The sequence below is a fragment of the Nicotiana tomentosiformis genome, chromosome 3 (assembly GCF_000390325.3).
Source record: "Nicotiana tomentosiformis chromosome 3, ASM39032v3, whole genome shotgun sequence".
Lineage (NCBI taxonomy): Eukaryota > Viridiplantae > Streptophyta > Magnoliopsida > Solanales > Solanaceae > Nicotiana > Nicotiana tomentosiformis.
The window spans coordinates 8,556,787-8,580,764 of record NC_090814.1 but is presented as its reverse complement, the minus strand read 5'-3'; the positions used below and the strand labels follow the sequence as shown (position 1 = coordinate 8,580,764).

General features: G+C 36.4%; 2 pseudogenes; both read right to left on the bottom strand.

Annotated features, from left to right (window-relative positions):
- LOC104120278 (nuclear cap-binding protein subunit 2-like) overlaps positions 1-15,649 on the bottom strand; it is a 36,647-nt pseudogene extending 20,998 nt beyond the window's left edge.
- Positions 15,650-15,888: 239 nt separating this feature from the next.
- Positions 15,889-17,189, bottom strand: LOC138891422 (NAC transcription factor 47-like; annotated as a pseudogene).
- Positions 17,190-23,978: the final 6,789 nt, after the last annotated feature.

Sequence of the window (23,978 nt, the reverse complement as noted above, 5' to 3'; positions counted from 1 at the left end):
CTCTCTCTCTCTCGGTAGGAAGCAGAAAAAGAGCATGACGGGCCAAATCCACAAAATGGGTCTCGTACTGAGTGACGGTCATACTGCCCTGGTGGAGATGCTCGAACTGCCTGCAATAGTCTTCTCTTAGTGTAACAGGAAGGAACTTCTCAAGAAATATCTGAGAGAACTGGTCCCAAGTAAAATCAGGTGACCCAGCTGGTCTGGTCAACACAAAATCATTCCACCATCTCTTGGCGGACCCTGTTATCTGAAACACAGCAAAATCGACCCCATTGGTCTCCACTATTCCCATGTTCCGCAGCACCTCATGGCCCACTGTAGTGAACTGGAAAGAGCTTGGTGAACTTGTCCAACCTCAGTAAGCTCTTAGAAGACATAGCTGATCCACCACCGGCCTGTGCCGCAACAACCGGCTGAACCACTCTGACTGGCTGAGCTGCTGGAGTTTGGTACTGGGGAGCCATCTGCTCCAGAGTGTGAGTAGAAGGAATCTGTGCTCCTCCTCCAGCCTGAGAGACGGCTGGTGCCATGGAAAAAGTGCCAGTCTAGGCTACACTCTCCATAAGGCCCACCAAACGGACCAAAGCATCCTGAAGTAGCGGGGTGGCGATCAAACCCCCTGGGACCTGAGCTGGTCCTGCTGGAACGGTTTGGGCTGGAGCCTCCTCATCATACTCTACCTGAGGCTCTGCCGCTGGTGCTGGTGCTCGAGCTCTGGGCTGAGCCCTGCCCCTGCCTCAGCCTCTGGCACGGCCTCAGCCTCGACCTCTGCCCCTCGTAGGAGCTGCCACTGGGGGGCTCTGGGTGCTGCTCAGCTGAAGATGCGGTATGTGTTCTCACCATCTATGAGAGAACAAGAGTAGAAGAGTCCGATTAGAACTTAGAGAACAAAATTGCACTACAGAGAAGAATAGAAGTGAAATTGTTCCTAAACTCCGTAGCTTCTGGAAGATGAGTACACACGTCTCCGTACAGATCCTCCTGACTCTACTAAGCTTGTTCATGAATCGTGAGACCTAGGCAACCTAGTACTATGATACCAACTTGTCACGACCCGAAATTCCCACTGCCGGGACAAGATGGCGCCTAATATTTCACTTGCTAGGCAAGCCAACGTTAGAGAATTATTAAGCCAATTCTTATACATTTCAGTAATTGACAACAAATAAACTATAATGAGTTAAAAAGAAAGCAGAAATTCATAAAAACCTCAATATATATATATACTACTACCCGGATCTAGAGTCACAATTCACTAACTTCTAAGATTTCAGTACAAGTAAATGTCTGAAAGAAATACAACTATTTTTGAAATGAAAGGAAACAATAAAATGAAATGTCTAGAAGGGGACTTCAGGGTCTGCGGATGCCGGCAGATCTACCTTGGGTCTCCTATCGGATGAATCCAACAGCTAACCTCACGATCAGCTCAGGCCAGTACCAAAATCTGCACAGGAAGTGCAGAGTACAGTATCAGTACAATCGACCCCATGTACTAGTAAGTGTCAAGTCTAACCTCGGCGAAGTAGTGACGAGGCTATGACAAGATACCTACAAATAAATCTATGCAGTATAACAATATATATATATACAAATAACAACAATAAAAGAAACAACACAAGTAATATTGGGAGGGGGGCATGCTGAAGGGATCAGAAGATAAAGGATCATAGCAATAGTAAGAACTTTATTAACCGATATATTTTGAAAAAATAGGGACAAGTAACCACAGTAAAAGAAAATGCACGACATCACCCTTCATGCTTTTACTCTCAACCTCACCATATGAATCAATAGAAACGGCACGGCATCACCCTTCGTGCATTAACACTCACAATATGGTACAGCATCACCTTTCGTACATTAACACTCACAAAATGGCACGGCATCACCCTTCGTGCATTTACACTCATAAAATATAGCACGGCATCACTCTTCGTGCATTAATACTCTCCCTCGCCAAAACAATGAAAAATAACAACATGGAGATAGAAATAACAAGAACAAGTCTTACTTCAATATTTGGTTCCACAATACCAACCTCAACTTTGAGTCAATACTCAATCAATACCAAATCCGTAAACATGATAAGAATGATCAACATAATGATTAACTAGTCTAAGCATGGATAATATGATCAAGGAAAGCAACAATTACAAGAATAAGACCCACCCGCATGCTATAACCCAACAACAACGAATAGGTACTCGTCACCTCACCTATACGTTGTACCCAACATCTAAACATGCAGCAAATAGACAAATATGTCCTAATACCTCAAGCCAAGGTTAACCACGACACTTACCTCACTCCAACGGCCAAACTAAAAGCTCAACCACGGCTTTTCCCTTCAAACAATCCTCCGGACCAATAGAATCTAGCAAATTACCAATCAAATGATTCAAATTAAGCCTTAGGAACTACCCTCAATTGCAAAGAATTCAATTTAGGCCATTTTTAAAAAAGTCAACAAAAGTCAACACCCGAGCCCGCTTGGTCCAAACCCGAAATTCAGACCAAAATTCGATTACCCATTCACCCCCGAGCCCGGTTATATAATTGGTTTTGGAATCCGACCTCAATTTGAGGTCTAAATCCCCAATTTACCAAATCCCTAGTTTCTACCCAAAACCCCCCCAATTCTACAGTGAAAACCTTAGATTTCAGGTTGAATCTTAGGAAAAAGTAGTGGAAGATTGAAAGAAATTAGTTTAAGATCACTTACCAATGATTTGGGGAAGAAGAAGTCTGAAAAAATCGCCTTTAAGGTTTTAGGTTTTGAAAATTTGAGAAATGAACCAAAAATCTCGTCTAAGTCATCTTTTGTTGAGCTGCAGGTATCGCATTTGCGACCTGGGGTTCGCAAATGCGACATTTTCTTCGCAAATGCGAAAGGGGTCCTAGGCCTGCAGTCATCGCAAATGCGAACAGGAGATGATCGCAAATGCGACCCAATACTTCGCAAATGCGATGGTTTCTTCGCAAATATGCGAAGCTCGCATTTGCGAGCAAGATCTCGCAAATGCGAGATCTGCAGGTCTGATGCACACCAACTATGATTTCTAAGTTCATTTCACTCTGTAGCCTATCCGAAACTCACCCGAGCCCTCGGGGCTCCAAACCAACTATGCACACAAGTCTAAAAATATCATACAAACTTGCTCGCATGATCAAATCGCCAAAATAATAGAGAACTACGAATTGAATACCAAATCGAATTAAATTTTCAAGAAAGCTTTAAAACTTCTATTTTCACAACCGGACGTCTGAATCACGTCAAACCAACTCCGTTTCTCACCAAATTTCACAGACAAGTCATAAATATTATAATGGACCTGCAGCGGGCTCCGAAACTGAAATACGGGCCCGGTATCAACAAGGCCAAACATCAATCAATTCTTAGAAACCATTAAACTTTCAGACTTTTAATTTTCAACAAAAATTCATAATTTGAGTTAGGGACCTTCGAATTCGATTCTGGGCATATGCCCATATCCCATATTTCGATACGAACCCACCGGGACCGTCAAAACATGGATCCGGGTCTGTTTACTCAAAACGTTGACCGAAGTTAACTCAAATTAACTTTTAAGACAAAAATTCTTATTTTAACAGTTTTTAACATATAAGCCTTCCGGGTCAATACCCGGACTGCGCACGCAAATCACAAAAGGCTAAAATGAGATTCTAAAGGCTTCGAAACACAAAATTTGATTCTAAAACATAAGATGACCTATCGGGTCATCACAATCCTAAATCATCTAAATACTTTTTACAAAGACAAACAATTTACACTTCGTACATGCACAAATTCATGTTATTGTACCATTGTTTTAGTGATGAATTGTCGCAACTTAATTAACCGCATACAAGTGATAAAGCTTATGCAAAAAAAATACATGGCATACAGCCATACACTTCTTGATTTAATAAATGCAAGGGTGCGAGTAATTAAGTCTTTTTATTAAGTATTTAAGTTGAGATAAAGAAAGTTCATTTGCAAGGGTGCGAGTAATTAAGTCTTTTTATTAAGTATTTAAGTTGAGATAAAGAAAGTTCATTTGCTTATGGCAAATAATGCACAAATAGCAATTATTAAGAATATCAGTAGATTTATTACAAAATTGTAAAAGTACTTTTCTGTTTATAATTTGAAAAAAAATTCAAAATTATAATTTGATTTAAATATGATAGTGTTTCGATTATATGTAAAATTCAAAATGAAGAAAACTATTTATAATATTATAGCAGAAAAAATGTACAGAGATGAAAATAGAGATAACATGAGGATATTTTAACTTGAATTAATTTAGAAAATAAAATAAATTAAGTAAATAATACACAAAGATATTATTGATAAATTTAGAAAATTGAAGAAATGTGAACAATAAATAAACTTTTAAAAATAATTTTTTGAGAAGTAAAGAAATATTTGTGTGCTATGTTAAAGGAGTAGTGGACAATGATATTAAGTCAACTGAGAAGCAAAATAAATTTTTATATCTATATATAAAAAGAGAAGTAAAACAATGATATCATTGCCAAGTGGCATAACCATAAGATGACATGTATAGATATTTAGGACAAAGCTCCAATAAAATTGGAGTTTTAAAATTATTTTAAACTAAAAAACTGGCAATATCTTTTTGATAAAGAAAGTTATTTTGAATTCGAATTTAAAAATAAAAATATTATTTCGAATTTGTATATAGAAATATTTGAGTTGAGACTAAAAAAAGTTTATTTTCTTATGGTGAATAATGCAAAAATAGCAATTATTAAGAATATTAGAAGATTTATGACAAAATAGTAAAATTTCTTATCTGTTTATATTTTGAAAAAAAATCCAAAATTACAATTTGATTTTAATATGATAGTATTTCAATTATATGTAAAATTCAAAATGAAGAAAACTAATTATAATATTACAGTAGAAAATATGTATAAAGATGAAAATAGAGACAATATGAGGATCTTTGAACTTTGAATTAATTTAGAAAATAAAATAATTTAAGTGAACAATAGACAAATATATTATTAAATTTATAAAATTGAAGAATTGTGAACAATATAACATCTAAAACTATATTTTTTTAGAAGTAAGAAATATTTTTGTGCTAAGTTAAAAGGAGTAGTGAACAATGATATAGAGCCGAGTGACACACTAATAAAATATCATATTAATAATGTAATAATACTAAATAATAAAAAAAATAAACAAAAATATTATACGATGATTATATAGTTCGTTTTTCTTTAATTTTCATATAGTTTAGTTAATGAAGTATTGTATTGTGAAGTAAGATGCTAGTTGAATTTCTATTGACGCAACATAGACACCAGTTCTCTAATAAAATGCGGATACTACATTAGGAATAGCCAGCATAGCTCAGTTGATAGAGTAGAGGACTGAAATCCTCTTGTCACCGGTTCAAATCTTGTTCCTGGCACATGATTAATTTGCATGGATCTCTCTTCCCTCCAACTAATTTTTAATTAATCGATATGAATCAACATTCACATTCTTTTAGAGTCTACATTAGAATAATAGCTTTATCTAGTTTGGCGAAATATACCCCATCTATATTATGTCTCCTCGCTCTCCTTTTTTCCCTCTCTTTCAAACGAATTTGAATATGCAATACTTATTCGAAAGGTTAAATAGGTTAATTATTGAATGGCTCAAAAGTGGGGGGTTGAAATAGACAAGATTCAGCTCAGATCCAAAGAAATAGGAGCTGATATTCCCTCATTTCTTTATTTTTTCTTTCACATTCGATTTCTTCATTCTAAATTTGTCCATTCCTTCCTATATGCCTTTCTAGAACCCGTCTCTAAGTAATGTGCGCTGAATTGTTGGTCCACGACCCCGTTCTATAGAAAAAATGAGGAGAGGCTTATCGATGACCAAACCACTTTTCTATTGCTCCTTATCTCATCCCCGAGTCCTACTCGAGACGAAGTAATAGGAGCTGATATTCTCTCATTTCTTTGTCTTTTCTTTCACATTCGATTTCTTTATTCTGAATTTGTCCATTCCTTCCTATATGCCTTTCTAGAATCCGTGTAAGTAATGTGCGCTGAATTGTTGGTCCACAACCCCGTTCTATAGAAAAAATAAGGAGAGGCTTATCGATGACCAAACCACTTTTCTACTGCTTCTTATCTCAACTCGAGTCCTATTCAAGACGAAGTACTTGTCGTCCCCAAACCAAAAGTAATGAGGGAAAAGTGAAGGTTTGTCCAGTTACAAAAATGCCACAGTTCTTGAACACGAAACCAGTTCCTTAATATGATGCATGAGCACTAAATTGAACTGAGAGAACTCAAAAATAAGAAATTGAAGGAGTTAGTCAGTTTTTCTTGGTAATGCTTCCGTAGGGAAGTGGTGGAATCAATGAGTTGGGAGTGGCTTAAGGATGGAGAATTGAATCAACTATTGAGAAGAGAAGAAAGGGACTTTTTAAAGCTGATTTGGGGCTTTAAGTTCTCCATTAAGTTGTTGTTATAGAGGGCGTTGACCACTCTGCTGCGCGCCTCACACCATGCCTCGCGAGTTTTGAGGCCCGGTCCCTTCCCAGTCCGTGATTTAAACGATTTCTACTTGGATTTGGACTTGGGAAATCCGACCCTAACCTATAAATACCCCCTAAACGTGATTAGTGAGGGGTTGGTCAATTTTGGAGGCGAGAAAAGGCAAAGAAATATAAACAGACCACAAAATTCATCGATCTTCTATCTACCATCTAGTATCTATAGCTTTTATGTTTAAAAATAATATTTAGATTATTATAGGGTTATGGGTCGTTACTGACTATTGTAATTTGACGGTTGATTGTTTTGCTTGATTCTATCATATTAATTTGTTTATTCAATCTTGCACTTAATTATTCTATTATGTAGCTAACAATAGGATATTATCTACGATTTTATAGTTGAACTCGAAAGTGGGAACTATAGATTGCATATAGGATTGAATGGAGTAAGTTCTTGAATCCGGGCATCGGAGAATAGATTCGCGATTAGAATAGACATATTCTAGCCGCCTTACTTGGTTATTTTTGCAGAAAATATACATGTGTTCTCGTTAATTCTGATTCTATAGACATATAGTCTTACGTTGGCTTGAATAGGAGAGCGAAGCATCAAAAAAACTTCGCGAGCATAATAAACCCTGCTAATCAATAAATTTTTGAGTAATAAAACCCCAGTACTGCGACTTCTATGTTGGTTCCATGAAGGCATCTCATAAAGAAGATTGCGATCAAAAAAATCATAACTTAAAGGTTTTCCCGATTAGATCTTAATTACCATATTATGAGTAATTTGAAACACTACAAACTAGAGTATTGTTACCGTCAATCTTTTTCTTTTTTTTGGATTCATCTCTAATCACAATGGATCGAAGCCCTCATTTTCCTTCCAATTAGTGAGATTCTATAAGCCCTCCCTTTATTACTTGGAATCGAGAGGGCAACAAGAATTAGCATCAAATCTTCCCATGTAGTCGATATTGTAGAAGCAAATCTTCTTTGAAATGATTGACCTGGCCGGCTTGAAACTTGATTTGATTATCTAAGGAAGCCGGTCACCTGCCTCATTGTGTGAAAATGCTTTTCATGATCTCCAGCTCTTTCCACCAGCTCGTTCTTGACTAAGCATCTAGGCGAACCCGACAAGTTAATTAACTCAATGTAAAGAAAGCTCATTAGGTCAAAACTAGGGGAATGCTTACTAATAGCAAAAGATTAACATCTCTCCGCCCTCGTGAGTCAGCTAGAGAGTATAAAAACAACATTGAATAACATTACCCGTTTTTCATTTTTTGGGGGGTGTGGTCAAAAGTAAAGGATTATTTAAGTTGAGCACGGATTTGATCGCTTTTAATAAAGCTAGACAAATTGATACTTTAGGGTACATTAAGGGATCAACTTCATCAATGACACCATCAGAAATACAAACCAAAGAAGGTAAAAATAAGAGAGTTGAAGAAGCAACGATTACTCTTAAGTGCAAATACGTTTTAACATACTTTCTGACGTACAACATGTTAATTGGCATTTTAATTGTGTAAGCACAAGTTGCAAAGGAACTTGCTGAGATCAGGTCTTACAACTCTTTTTAAGTAACACACTCTTCTCCTGCAGCAAAAGAAAATGTCACATTGCAACAACAAATTTCACTAAAACCGAAGAGGGGACAAAAATTAGAGATAAAAGATTTGAAGTTCAAACTCTTATTCGTTGAATCACAAGCTAAAATCAGGGACCTCTTTCTTTGATATCCACACAAACTTTGTTTCATTGTCCAATTTTACATTATTTCAATTTAAATGGTGGCGAGCACAGGCTACATATGAAAAGATGGAACAGGACATGCTGGTGAAAAAGACCAAAGCAATAAAAGATGTAGCTTAGGTATAAAAGAAAATACCGGTCTAGATTCATGATCAGAGGTTCTTCGAGATTCACGGTTATAACTCCTCTTTGGATAATCTGACCGATGGTAGTCATCTTCCCTGTGTCGCTTGCGATGATAGTCTGTTTTCCTCATAAGATAGAGTTGTTAGTTAAATCTATTATACTGAAACAGTAGACAGAAAAATACAATGTTGTAGAGCATTAGAACTGAATCAAAAGCTTTGAAAAGCATACCTCTACCATGCCGATAAGAACCTCCATGACCATGATTTCCACCATGTCTACCATCTGCAGTTTTTATTGTATCAGTCATCGCCATAGACACAGTAAAAGGTCTATACGTGTAACTCTTTTTATTAAATTGTGATGATGAGAAGTTATTGGAAGTGCAAGAAAAACTCAGTGGAGCTTGAAGGTCCAGTGAGAATCAGCTATTCAAAGCTTAATTTGAAATCTTAAGAGGGGTTGTTTCAATCTCTTTCTTTCACTTTTTCCTTGTTAGAGAAATCTCAAGTTAAATCTGTTTTTCAATATGTTAATGAAATGCAGCATTAATTTGGAAAAAGCCACTTTAGTTAGCTCAAAATGTAGAACTGGAACAAAACCAAAATCATTAACAACCAGTGCTCAATCTTACATAATTCTTCCAGTCGTACCCATTTCATTTGCAATAGAGCATTCAGAATATAGACACTATGCTTACAGCTTTAGTTGATATCAAAACCACCATTCCTCTGACAGCTTACATAAAAGGCACATATATTCAAACTAGTGAGGTGTCACGCAACAAATAGACAGGTTTTGGAGTAGTAAAATCTAAATCTACAGTTAAGAGGCGCTTCAAGTTGACTCTTCAACCAAAGGCATAGCCAGTTTCTTTTTGACAAAAAAAAGATGAAAAATAATTGCACTCTTTACATTTCACATATTATCAAATTAATTTGAGAGAATTAAGCTCTTTGCTACGACTCAAGAAAGAGTCAATATTATCAACGAAACTACTGATGTCGAAGTTAATTAAGAGCCCTTAAACTTACAGTTAGGTGGCGGCATAACTGGTGGGTAAGCGCCCAATGATCCTGTGCCATAATCCACAAGCTGTCTTTGTGCTTCCAATTCCTTTTGGGCCAATTTTCCATAACCATCTCGACGTATAACTAGTTAAGGTATTAAAAGACAGTCCAAAATTCTTAAATATAAATGAAGAAAGAAGGGAAAGAATGATTTCTTAAACCCTGTTGCTTGGACTATCATGCAAGAGTTTCAACCATTCGACAGATAAGGTGGTCAAAACTTACTTAATTGATTAACCATAAAGTATAGCATTTCTGTGCACATTCATGGGTTAGATCATAAGTCTTTCTTTGAACTAAACCATAATTCTTCAAATGCATACATTAGAAATCCATGTAAACAATATCAACCATCTTTCCTATCCTTGATTAACATATCTATGATCCAATATTCACCTCCACAAAAGGATGGTCACTTGCACTAAAAAGTGTACTGCTGCTCTACATCATAGAAGTTCTGATTCCTCTAACAATTCATGACAAAAGAATAAATGAAGATCTACTTCGACGTATTTCCTTGTAACATAAATAACAAAGAAAACCATTGCATTGTTAAAACTTGGCAATCATTCCATTGGCGACAAGATGGAATTTCCACGTCTTTCATCAAGTTGATTATCCTACAACCACAGGGGAAGGATGTAGAAAATTTAAGCTTTTGAGACCACTAGGTTCATTCACTCAAAGCAAAACACAATTAAAGAGAAATCAAGGACTCTAAGTGTTGGATTTTGCATCTGTTACTGCTACTGTTTTCTAGAATAATTAGTTGTTTAGTTTTAGGAGGAGTCTGCTAGAAAATTCAGAATTTTAATTATAGTAAGAGTTTAGTAATTTAGTTATAGAAGGAGTCTACTACTTTATTTATTTGGCTATTTAAAGCCCTATGATTAATAAAATTTTATTGACAATTTTTTAATCATATTTTCAACCTTCTTGCTGCTTGCATATTTTTTCTAAAATTCATAACAGTGGTATCAGAGCCTCCATTGATCTTGACGGATCTCTGAATTCACTGAAAAATAATCAATTTCAACCACTTTTAAACCATACACATTTTTACCCATACCGATTTTTAACCAAATTTTTAACAATGACAAGCAGCGGTCTCTCTTTGAATACCCCACAAACTTTCACTGGTGAAAACTATCAGATTTGGTCAGTGTAGATGAAATCTTATCTTGAAACTTATGATCTATGGGAAGTTGTAATGGAAGACAAACATATACAACCACTTCCTGCAAATCCTACCCTTGCCCAAATCAAAGCTCGTTCAGATGAGAAAATCAAAAAATACAAAGCCAAAACTATAATTCAAAATTCAGTTGCAGATTCAATCTTCTCTAAAATCATTGCATGTGAGACAGCAAAAGAAGTTTGGGAAACACTCAAACATGAGTATCAAGGAAGTGAACGAGGCAGACAAAATCAGATTTTAAATTTGAAATTAGATTTTGAATCTCTTAGAATGCAAGATGATGAGACCGTCGCTAAGTATTCCACCGAATTTCTTTAATTGTCAATAAAATCAGATTACTTGGCGAGGATTTCAAAGATGACAGGATAGTTGGAAAAATTCTTGTGACAATTCCCGAGAGATTTGAATCCAAAATTTCCTCTCTGGAAGAGTCTAAAGATCTCTCTACCATCTCTGTTGCAGAATTAATAAGTGCTCTTCAAGCACAAGAGCAAAGAAGGGCCTTCAGACAAGACAAAGTTACTGGGGGTATTTTTTATGCGAAACACCAAAAAGAAAAAGTCGATTATCCTTATTGCAGATATTGCAAAAAGAAAACACACTTAGAAAAATTTTGTTGGTGGAGACCTGATGCATTATGTGGAACTTGCAAACAAAAAGGTCATGTTATAAAAGTGTGCAAGTTCAAAGATGCTCATGCACAAGCACTAGTAGCAGAAGAAGGAATTGAGGATGACCTTCTTTAGACTGTAGCAACAGAAGCAAGGAGGAGTGTTGGATTTTGCATCTGTTACTGCTACTGTTTTCTAGAATAATTAGTTGTTTAGTTTTAGGAGGAGTCTGCTAGAAGATTCAGAATTTTAATTATAGTAAGAGTTTAGTAATTTAGTTGTAGGAGGAGTCTACTACTTTATTTATTTGGCTATTTAAATCCCTATGGTTAATAAAATTTTAGAAACAGTTTTTCAATCCTATTTTCAACCTTCTTGCTGCTTGCATATTTTTCTAAAATCCATAACACTAAGTCCTTGAGAAAGAATGCTCTAGAATCTTATGATCACAAGAGGTTAAAAGCTTTTATTTTATGCACAACCTTATCTGCTAACTAGATGCGGAGGGTTGTGGTTCTTGTAGATGGTGGGATAGAACCTAAAAAGACAACTAGATGTTGATGCACCAGTCTTTTGATGCCCGACAGCCACTTCTAGGGTAAAGAAAATTCCACTTAATTCCAATTCTATCTTTCTTTATACTATAAGCTAATTTTACGTATTTGGTGTTTGTGACTTTTTTCCCACCCAAATATGTTATCCATGGCCCTACCCGACCTTACCTTTAATTTCAGAGCTATCTGAAAGACAAATAAAAGCTGCACGACTATCGATTAATTATAATAGGGTCGAAAGTTCAATCACAATGAGAATGACCACTGAGGAGATTATCTGTCCACCACTCCTACTGCGGCCCCAGTATCTACCTTCTTGAAATCCCCAATCAAAATCCACACAAATAGGGCGATCATCAACAATTGTCCCACTGATATATTTGACAGAATCTTCGGTGTCGTCCCTAGAGTAGAACCTGAAAAAAGTTTTACAGTTGTTACAAATGCAAATGATATTCTCCATGCCTCCTTTTTTTTTTTTTACTTCTTCTTCAGCTCTTTTCGTTTGAACGGGACAGGGGTTGAATGGGAGATAAACGCAAAAGTATACATGTAACAAACCAGAATATACACCTAATCTCATCTTGATGTTTATAATAGAATTTACTTCAGCTGTCAAAAAAATTATGAGCAAATAGGTGTTTGCATATAACTGCAAAATCAGTGACAGCACTAAAGAGACAAAAGCTCGTGATACACTACTTATCAATATGACTCCTACTAGCAAAAGGAATGCAGACCTAGTTTGACATGGTTGGAACAGGGCAACAAGACAGAGAATGCAAGAAACAGATATTCCATCTTTCTCTGACTTTCAGGCTAGAGACTCTCTCTTTCCTCATTAATGAACTTGTCTTCCATCATTAAGAAGGTAACCAATGAGCGACAACCGAGTGGAACAAGAGATAACATCAAAGACTGCACAGCCAAACTACTCCCATTTTTTGTTACGACCTGTTAGACTATGCCACAGATAAACCAACCCCGGATTTGAAGGATTAAGACAAAAATAGGAGGGAAATTTTCTTTTTCTTTTCTATCAAGTAGGAGGGAGATTTCCTTTTCAGTTAAAGTAGAGGAAACATGGAGACTGAGACCCCATTTAACTAAACGTTTTGTAATATCAATAAGGACCTTCAAGATTACGAACAAAATAACTACATATCAGGCGATTAATGTCGAATAACAGTCACACCTTTCATTTTCTCCAAATAGATGCAGAAAAATACTCCCCTTCCTCTCCTCTCTCTTTCCTTTTCTCCTGCATATCCCTTCCTTTTGTAGGACTCTTTAAAATCAAAAAATCTCTAACAAAGTTTAACAGTGATCATTATGTGAGATTTAGATAGATAATTGCAATAGGGTTGAATCCATGAAAGAAGTGGAAATGCTTTCAAATTTTGGAAGTCCCTGCTATTTTCTACCTAGATTTCGGGGACATTTGACAGAATCAGATCAAACGATTGTGGTATAAGCCTCTTTAATAATCTTTACAATACTTCTTAGGTTAATAAGTTCCTTGTATTAATAGTCGGGACTGTAAAATGTGACATCTAATTCTTAAGACACAGCGAATAAGAGTTGATCGATACTTGTAGGAGTAGAGACGGAGAGCATGATTCTTATATTTACTAGGCGGCGTGAACAAATGCCAAATACATAATATCAATATCCTTACTGAACAAGTAGACAAAAACAGAACTAAAGGGAAATAGTTAAAGCTGCAGCAGGCATACCGTAATTGGAGAAGAAATTATACAGTCGAAGGAGCAACACAAAATGAAAATTGGAGATTGAAAGAAAAGGTTCGAGCTATACATTACAAAGCAGAACCCACAAGGAGTTTTGGAATTCTTGTCCAATCCCATCACTATCTTTTTAATCTTCCAGCACGAGAGAACAGCTCATATACTTGTTCCTCTGTTGTGTAGAAGGACATGTTCCCCACATAAACAGTTGTCGACTTCAGCAAAGCATATTCAAATTTTTCCTGAGTTCCTGGAAACCTTCTATCCCTATATGCTGAAATCTTGGCTAAATCCTAAAAGAAAAAAAAAAGCAGATAAAATGTTAAAAGATAAAAGCAAATAAAACCTAGATTAAGAAAGGACATAGGACGCCTCGGACACCACAATCTCTTCATGTTAAAAATTCATGAAATGCCATAGGATATGCAGGAAACTCAACTACTGCACTTCAGTGTTGTTAAAGGCTAGCTTAAAGTGCGCTTAAGTCCTGAAGCTCGGTAAAGCCCAGGTCGTGCTCACTTAATTGGCGCTTTAGTGTAGGCGTCAAGGTGTTAGGCGTCTGCACCTTCACCAATGGGCTCTGTCTTTAAGGGCACAACATCATATATATAGCTTGATTATAGTTTTCTATTCTTTTGTCCAAATAATTATTATTTGTGTTTGTAGTTACATATTTTTGCAATGCATTTCATTTTTTTTTTTCCCACACTTTAATTGCGCTTAAAGCTCCAGCAGACTTTGGAGCTTTTTGCGCTTTTCACTTTTGACTACTCTGCTGCACTTTGCTAACATTATACTAAAATAAAGAAAGGCAGAGACGTATCTTCCTTTCAAAACTACAAACTTTCGAGTTAAATCGGGAAACCATGACTGAAAGATTGAGATGTTAGCTCCTTATAACACCAAGGTTTAACACGCGTTACTCGTCAAAATATCCATGCATAAGGTGTGTGTTTGATTCTCACAATACCCTTCCCCAACCCCCCTCTATAACAGAAAAAGTCTAGGAAGAAAAAAGTTTTTTCCTCCTTTGGATGAGAAGCTATACAAGGATTAAAGCATTAGTGACTAGTATAGTTATAATATGTCTTTTAAATGCTCCTCCAAAGGTTGTTCTTTTCACGGGTGGGAGCAGCCCACAGACCCCACCGACCAGAATTAGCACAATCCACGAAAACACAAAGAAAGATACAAAGTAAAACATTAAATCAATGGACAAATTGCTTATTGAACAAACATCCCATGTATACAGCACAAGTGAGAAGCCAAATAACACTGAGGCGTTCATATTACCTTGAACAGTGAAGCCACTCCATTTTGCTCCCAACTATATCTCCCACCTTGGATCTTTTACGCCACCTAATAACTGCAAAATTCTACTTCAAACAAGCATTATGATTAGACTGATTCAGAGTTAAACATTAGCTCAAAAGAAGAAAAGGGCTTTTGGAACTGTTTTGGGCCTATAAACCATCAAGAGCTAAAATGATTCAGTTAGAAGAAGCGGACAACAAAAGCTGGAGGCATTAGGATGGCGAATGAGACTCTGAATGCAGGAGCATACTATAGAAGCAAAGTAAAGTGTACAACTGAATGGCGCCATAAAATGGTTAGACAATGCATTAGGAAACCATAGCTAATAAGTAAGGATGTAGAGATGGGGATTGGGGGTGGGAAAGATAGAGAGAGACCATCTAATATAAGCTACTTTGGAGAAAATATGACTTTATAAAATTGTTGCTGAGAAGAAGAGTATTAGCAAAGAGTCAAAGAAGCTGAAATAGCATATACAGCGACCAGCGAAGCAACTTAAGTAAAATAGAGTGCACAAATGAAGTGTACCAGAAAAAACATTCCATAAGTTAGCCATTTAGCCAACAAGACATACAAAAATGACTAACTGCCGAATTTGATGATGTTAACGGAGAGTGAACTTGAGGAAATATTACTTTCAGATGCCAAAAAATGCATAGCTCAACATCAGTGGTCAATGCATTCTGTTTTCACTTCTTAAGACTTATCTTCAAGCCTCCTACATTCATTGCTACAAATGAAAGTTTTTGTTAAGGTACTAAATTAATCCGACTTCTCTTATTTGCTGCTGTTGTCTTAGTTTTAGCAGCTTGATATTACAGATCATACGAAGAGTGATCCTATACCAACAGCCCAAAAATAGTGAAACAACAAAATTCTATGAACAGGAAAACACAAAACAGAACATCAAGAGAAAATGTCAAATAGATCAAAGAAACTGGACATCAACAAATGAGCAAAAGCAAAATAAAAAAGAGCATCTTCCATAATTGAACTTTTCATTATAAACAATAAGAATGAACTCTAAGAGTCACTGAGACCTTGAGAAAACGACAATATGATCTACATTGCACAAAATCGATGATGAAAAAATGTGTTGGTTGTTATTGTAACACCAACATAATCTAAATATCCAATAAATCAATGTCAGAATCCCTAAGATTTCACAGATATCCTAATCTAAAAAAAAAGTTATCTTGGATTTCAAAGAAACTCAAAAACAAAAAATACCCTTTTCAGAAATCTACCAAGTTTCAATTTTCAAGAATTAGTAAAGCAAGTCATTCTGCACTAAACCATGATCCCCAAGATCCAATATAGATTCCCAATCAAATTCTACCTCATCACCTTCCTGATAATAGCATTCTTGATTTTCTACGTTCAGCATTCCAAAGAATTCATCAGAATCAGTCTGATTAGCAAGAACCAACATTCCATCCTTTGGTTCTAATTGTTCCACAGAAAAAACATGAGAGGAAGTGCTCTCCAACATCACAGGACTTTTGTTAGACAAAATCATAGTACTCTGTTCTTCTTCGGGTGATGTTTGGAGATGAACCACACGATCAATGAACCTCTTATACTCTACAACAGTAGCAATACTATTTCCTCGGATTTCTGATCTGGGGTTCTTCTTAATCGCACATATTACAAATTCTTTTGCATCGTTAGATTTCAACTCACGAAGAAGAGAGTCAGCCAAGAAATACTCCATCATCAACCAGCAGCCATTCAAAGAGGAGTCTTTCTTGTTCTTGTAACTCAAGCTTCTTTTAAACCCAATAATCAGACTCTCATCCTCATCAAGAATTTTCTTGCCTTTATTCTGCTGTGTCCAAGTGCCATTACCAGTAGTTCTGTTGAATCGGGCATCAGTGGGCTTCTTCTTCTTCAATTGGGTGAGGAAATAATGGGTTTTCTTGGAACTAATGTCTCCAATTAAATGCCATGGCTCTTTGCTGTAAACATCTGCAAAGACAATCAATTCTTCAGTTGGTAAGCATTTTATTGCATTATCAGTTCAGTGTCAGAGGGACGAAATTGAGCAGTCTTCTCCATGGGTTTGGGTCTTTCTTGAGGCATTTGAAGAACAACGACAGAAAACACTTTCTTGAATCGTGAATGACAGACTTTGAACTAGGAAGAACACAAGAATGAGAAAGACCGTATTCACGAGGCCACAGTTGGTTTATGAATATCCTTGAATGGACACACTTTTGGAAAGTATGACACGGCAAAAACAGCTGTGACTAATAACGTTTTCTCTGTTGTTGCAGGGAAAGGGCCAAAAATACCTTGAATTGAATGGACAAATCTAGATTTATATTTATATTAAAAAATTTATTAAATATATATAAATAAATTATGAATTCGATAATTAAAACAACTAAGAGAGTATAACTTAAAGTAATATGTGTTAAATTACTTTTTTTAATACATGTTAATTACCATTTAGAGTATTTGCTTGGCCCATTTAAAAATAGTAAGAGGTTACTTTGATTTTTGTATTATTATCTCATTAATATTATGTTCGATGTAATCCTTTCAAAAATATGCAAGTAAAATATAGTTCTGGTAGTAAATAACCGCACGTGTAGATGAGTTATAGAATAAGAGAGTTCCATCCAATTAATTTATTTTTTTTTGTAATTTGAATTAACAAGGATTGAACATGTTTTTGACTTTTAAAAAATATTCGAAAAAAAAAGTGACGGAAATAAACATGATAGTTATTTTTACCCACTATAATTGAAAAAAGTTGTTCAATCATCATACTAAAGTGTAAAGTCTCTTCAAGTTGTTGTCATTATTAAGCAATCACCTAGTTGAGAGTTGAAATTATCGCAAATGAAGAAACTTCCATTAAACTTATTGCTAAACTACTGATTTGTATGCCTTTATCTTTAAGGCTTAATTTAATGAAAAAACGCTCTTTCCTTCTCTTGAAATGCTCTCGGCGCAGTTTTAGCAAGGATCGCCATGACAAGGAAGAAGAAGAAAGAATCAACGCTCGTAGAACCAGATCCGCCTTCCCCTACGATGAAGGAAGGCAATACCCGTACTGTTACCCCGAAAACTGGTGTTCCACAAACCCTAGCTCCGATTAAACCTACAATGGCAGAGGTGGTCAAAGGGAATAGGTCACAACAGTTAGCGCTGAAGCTTGATTACTACCCACCTGTTTTGAGGGATGGACTTAAAGTGGTCAAGCTCAATCAGACGGAGTTAGAGATGCAAAATCAGAAATGGCGATCAGCTCTAATTGGATATGTGATTGGAGGGAACCTACCTTCAAATAAATGCTCAAATTTGTCTACGGTGTCTGGAATTATGTCAACACTCCTCAGGTATTTTTGCACGATCAACGATATTTTATATTCAGATTTCATAATGAGGAAGAGAAGACAAAGGTCCTACAAAACGAACCATATACGTTCAGTAATCGACCCATGATTATCAAGCAATGAGAACCTGACTTCCAATTTAGTCAAGAGCAAAACAAAGTTCTTCCTATATGGGTAATATTCCCTGGGCTACCAATTCAATACTGGACGACTGATAATCTCGGCAGAATAGCAAGCTGTTTGGGGAAACGAGTCTGTACTGACAAGCTAACAGCACAAGAGGAAAGGATATCGTATGCCAGGATGCTTATTAACATGGATATATCACAGCTGATGCCGGAATCATTGACCATTGAAGAACCTAATGGGAAGTGCCTATTTCAGGAAATAGAATATGAATGGAAGCCAAGCTATTGTCAGGATTGTCTGCAAATTGGGAAGCACAAGGATACATGTAAGAAAACCAAAACAGATGTTCCTGCCCAAGCCAAACCTAATCCCAGAAGGAGAAAGCAACAGAAGCAACCACAATAGAGGGTTAAACAGACTCAGGGCCAACATACTGCAGCTGAGCCTGTTATGGAAGCCAATAGTACAGAGGTCGTGCCTGTGGAAAATGACCAACCTAAGGCTATTGAATATATAGAGCAAGCTTCAGCAGCTAGGAATCTCACAAGGGGGAAACAGAAAATGAATGAGGAAGTGGTCTGTCCAAGAGAACAAATTATAATTGATGATGTTGAGCATCTCCTGAGACAGAACAAATATAGTGTACTGAGAATTCAGCTAGAGAAAGCCATGGAGAGGGCTGCCAAAGGAACCAGCCCTACAAAACACCCTCCATGATTTTTTGCTCTTGGAACATAAGAGGGCTCAATAAGCCCTATAAGCAGAAGGAACTTAAAGCCTTCTTGCATAAAAATAAAGTTTAGTTTTAATAGGTTGCCTTGAGGCAAAAATAAAGCAAAGGAATGCTACTAAAGTGAAAAGAAATCTGGAAGCTGAATGGGAGGTATATGCAGACTATACATCAACACCTAATGGGAGAATTTGGATCTATTGGAAGCCTTAAAGGGTTGTAGTGACCATTCTGCTAACTAGTTCCCAGCTGGTGCACTGCCATGTCAAAGATAGAGACTCTCAATTTGCCTGTACAATGACTTTTGTATATGGATTCAACACAGGACCTGAGAGGAAAGAAATTTGGATTACCCAAACAAATTGGTGACACTATGATTGATCCCTGGATTGTCTTGGGAGATTTCAACACCATTTTGTCCGTCAATGATAGAATAAATGGCCTACCAGTATATCCATCTGAAATTGTGGATTTTCAGGAAGGTATTGCAGAAGCTGGCTTAGGTCAGATCACCAGAAAAGGATGCTCATACTCATGGAGTAACAACAGAGATGCCACTGATAGGATTTACAGCAGGATCGCTTGGGCCTTTGGAAATGATAACTGGTTTACAAAATTTAGCAGCCTTGAAGTCTTTTATCATGTTCCAGAATGCTCTGATCACTCTCCAATATTGATCAACACTGAGGTAGCTAGATGGTCCCTTCCTAGCCCATTTAGGCTGCTTACAGTGTTACTACAACAACAGGCTTTCAAAGAAGTAGTTCAGAGGGTGTGGATACAAGAAGTACCAGGTTATCCCATGTTTAGCATTTGGAGAAAGCTCAATGTCATACAAAATGAGACTAAGCATATGAACAAGGAAATGGCTGCAGTAGATAAGAGAATTGGCGACCTCAAAGAGAAGCTGCAATGTGTCCAGGAAAGTCTAAGTACTGACTTATTCAACTCTCACTTGATCAATGAAGAGAGAGATCTCAATATGCCAATAGAGAAATGGGCTTCCATTCAAAAGAAGGTACTCATACAAAAGTCCAGAGCAACCTGAGTTGCCTATGATGATTCTAATACAAAAATTTTCCATGCATCCCTCAAGGCAAGACAAGCAAGAAACAGGATATCATCCATCTGTACAGAACAAGGAGTTAGCCTCACTTACCCAACTCAAGTCCAACATGAGTTTACAACTTTTTTTCAGAAGTTATTGGGTACAGCAGCATATGAGCTTCCATGAATCAATGTGAACATTGCAAAAGATGGTCCATGTCTGACAGAAGAACAACAGCTACTACTACTCCAACCAGTGACAAAGGAGGAAGTAGTGCAGGCATTAAAAGACCTTCCAAATGACAAGACCCCAGGTATTGATGGCTTCCCTACGGAATTCTTTAAAGAGTACTGAGGGATCATTGGAGAGGAAGTGACTCTAGCAATTCTTCAGTTTTTTGAAACTGGTAAACTACTAAAGGAGATTAATTGCACTACTGTGACATTGATTCCAAAGGTAGTTGACCCTAACTATATGAAGGAATTCCGACCAATAGCATGCTGCTCTACAGTCTACAAACTTATATCCAAGATACTTGCTTCAAGACTGAAAAGGGTAGTTGATTATATTGTCGGGAACTCTCAGTCTGCTTTTATTGAAGGGAGAACCATACTCGATAATGTCATAATAGCTCATGAATTAGTCAAAGGCTATTCTCATAACGGTGTTTCTCCTAGATGTATAGTGAATGTGGATATCAGAAAGGCGTATGACTCAGTTGAATGGGGATTTTTAAAAATGCTATTATTAGAATTTGGATTCCCTGCAAAGTTTGTCCAGTTGCTAATGGAATGTGTGTCCACTGTTAGTTATTCTCTGCTGATTAATGAAGGTCTTACTCCCAGATTTCAAGCCAAGAAGGGGCTGCGACAAGGATATCCTATGTCGCCATATCTATTTGTGCTTGCCATGGAATATCTCAATAGATCTCTGAAACAGCTTAGGCATAACCCGGACTTCAATTATCATCCTAAATGTGGTAGGATGAAGCTGGTGCACATATGTTTTGCTGACGACTTGTTAATGTGTTGTATAACAGACAAGATCTCCATCCACCTAATGCTTCAAGCCTTTCATCATTTCTCAGATGTCTCAGGCCTTAGAGCAAATATGGAAAGGAGTTCTTTATACATTGCAGGGGTATCTCAGGAATTCAAAAACCAAATCTTAGAAGAGATGCAGTTTTCTCAAGGAGAAATGCCATTCAAATATCTCGGAGTGCCATTGTCCTCTAAGAAGATCACTGTTCAACAGTGTCAACCTCTGGTGGAAAAGATAATTGTTAGAATACGATGCTCGTCTACAAAATTTCTCTCCTACAGTGGGAGAGCCCAACTTATCAAGAGTGTCTTATTCGAAATGCAAACATACTGGGCTCAGGTCTTCCAACTACCCAAGAAGGTTATCAAACAGGTAACAAGTATATGTAGAGTCTTCTTAGGGACTAGGAAACATGAGGCTACAAAAAGAGCACTTATTTCCTGGGAAAAACTATGCATGCCTCGATCTGCAGGAGGGCTGAATATCATTTATCTATATACATGGAATAAAGCTGCAATCTGCAAAATACTTTGGGCTATTGCTGAAAAGAAGGACACCTTGTGGATCCAATGGGTACATAGTTTCTACATAAAAAGTAATGCATTGACCTCAATAGCTGTCCCTAAACAGGCTAGCTGGATTGTTAGGAAAATAATTGAAGCAAGGGAATGGTTTCCAAATGTGGATCCCAGAGCAGAACTACAACGCTACTGTATAAATGGAGCTTCTCGATAAAGAAAGCTTATCTGGCCCTTCTCCCACAGTACTAAAAAGTATCATGGAAGAGCTGTATTCTTGATCCTTCCTTGTTACCAAGGCATCAATTTATATTATGGATAGCAGTCTCTAAAAGACTTGCTACAGTTGATCGATTACAAAAATGGGGCATACAGGTGCCAAGTGCATGTGTGCTATGTGACTCAGGATTGGAGGAAACTGCTGACCATGACCATTTGTTCGTCTCTTGTACCTACTCCAAATGCTTATGGACATCTCTACTAATGTGGTTGGGTGAAAAAAGACAACTGGGAACATGGAATGATGAAGTTGACTGGATGACCAAGCGAACAAAGAATAGCAAAGCTAGAGATGGAATTCTCAGCTTCTTATTTGCGGCTTCTGTCTACCACATATGGCAGAAAAGAAATGCGAGACGATTTCAAAGCCACAAAAGAGAAATAGCTCATCGAATCAGAGAGATTGTATTACAGCTACACATTAGAGGACAACAAAATCACCACTGGAGCAAGCTGTTAAGTGGTTTAAATAGTTTCCCTGTCTTAATGTAAATCGATACAAGGCTTAGTTTGTAATAGATAGATAGGCAAGAAAGAGTTGGTTTTTTTCTTTGGAGCGCTAGTTCGAGAGTCAAAAAAAACTAGCTGATCTACATAATTATACCTGGTTGAATAAAAAAATTTAGTTCGACCAAAAATTTAATGAAAAAAGAAGAGGACAACAAGGCTTAGTTTTTATAATTTTATTAATGCATTGATAAAATACTGACAGGCGGCCACCGTTTAAACTTTCCTTGCTCTTGCTTTGCATACTACTTGCTGATATAGTGAGACTTGGTTCAAAAACTCTTTAAGTTAGTGATAAAAATTCTTTGACATTTCTTAATAAAAAAATTTATTTGGCATTTTTAACTAAACTAGTTAAATTATCCGCGATATTAAATTGAAGGAGTAATAATAAGAAAATGATAGAAATGAAAGAAATAAAAAAAATACAGAAATTAATGGTAGGATAGAGGGAGTAAAAAGTAAAGAAAAAAGAAATTATAAAGGATGGATAACTTTTATATGTGCACGGAAGAAAAATTCTATTATATCTCATAAATTTATAAAATTGAACAATTAACAATGTAAATATCCTAAATATAGGAGAAGCGAAAAAAATAAAAAAGTGTTAAGACTTTTGGGCAATACATTAATCTTTTCTTCATTTTGCCCAAAAAGTCGTTAACATTTTTTATTCTTTTCTCTTCTCCTATTTAAAGTACTTACATTGTTATTGTTAAATTTTTTAACCCAAAACCTATATTCCCACATACTCGGCAAAGTATAAAATTAGAAGAAGTGAGATCCACTGATTTTCTAAAGAATATTCACTTTAATGTTACGGAAAGGCAGTGCAATATCAAATGCTTAACTTCATCCTTCTTTATATCAAAATTGATGGGGAAAAGGGTATTTTGTAAAACATACCTGCACACTATCTTCACCCTTTACACGCAAAAAAAATTAATCATGTAATTCATATCTGGGATCGGTGCTACATAACGCAGTGATCAATGAAACGATTGGGTATTAAGACCATTTTATTCTTTCTAGATAAGACATTGTTCATAGACCAAAAAATTAACAAATAAAATGAGCCGAAGACCATTGTTTAAGGACCAAAAAAGCAACAAATAAAATGAGCCAAATCTTTGCCAAAAAATGGGTATCAAGATCATTGTTCGTAGACTTATTATGCATTATTAAGTATGGTCGTTACTTCGTTAAACATTACGTCTTTTAGGAAAAGAAAAGACTGTTAGCAAGTTGAATGTATTGAGTGCATAGCGTCACTTTTAAACATTACGTCATTTTGGGAATGGATGCAACGGCTATTGGAGTTTTCATGGAAAAAATCCAAAGACAAGCAAAATAATTGTAAAAAAGATAAAAGCACTTCATGTCAATGAGGCTGCCACATCACCAATATCTCTCAATTTTATATATATATATATATATATATATATATATATATATATATGT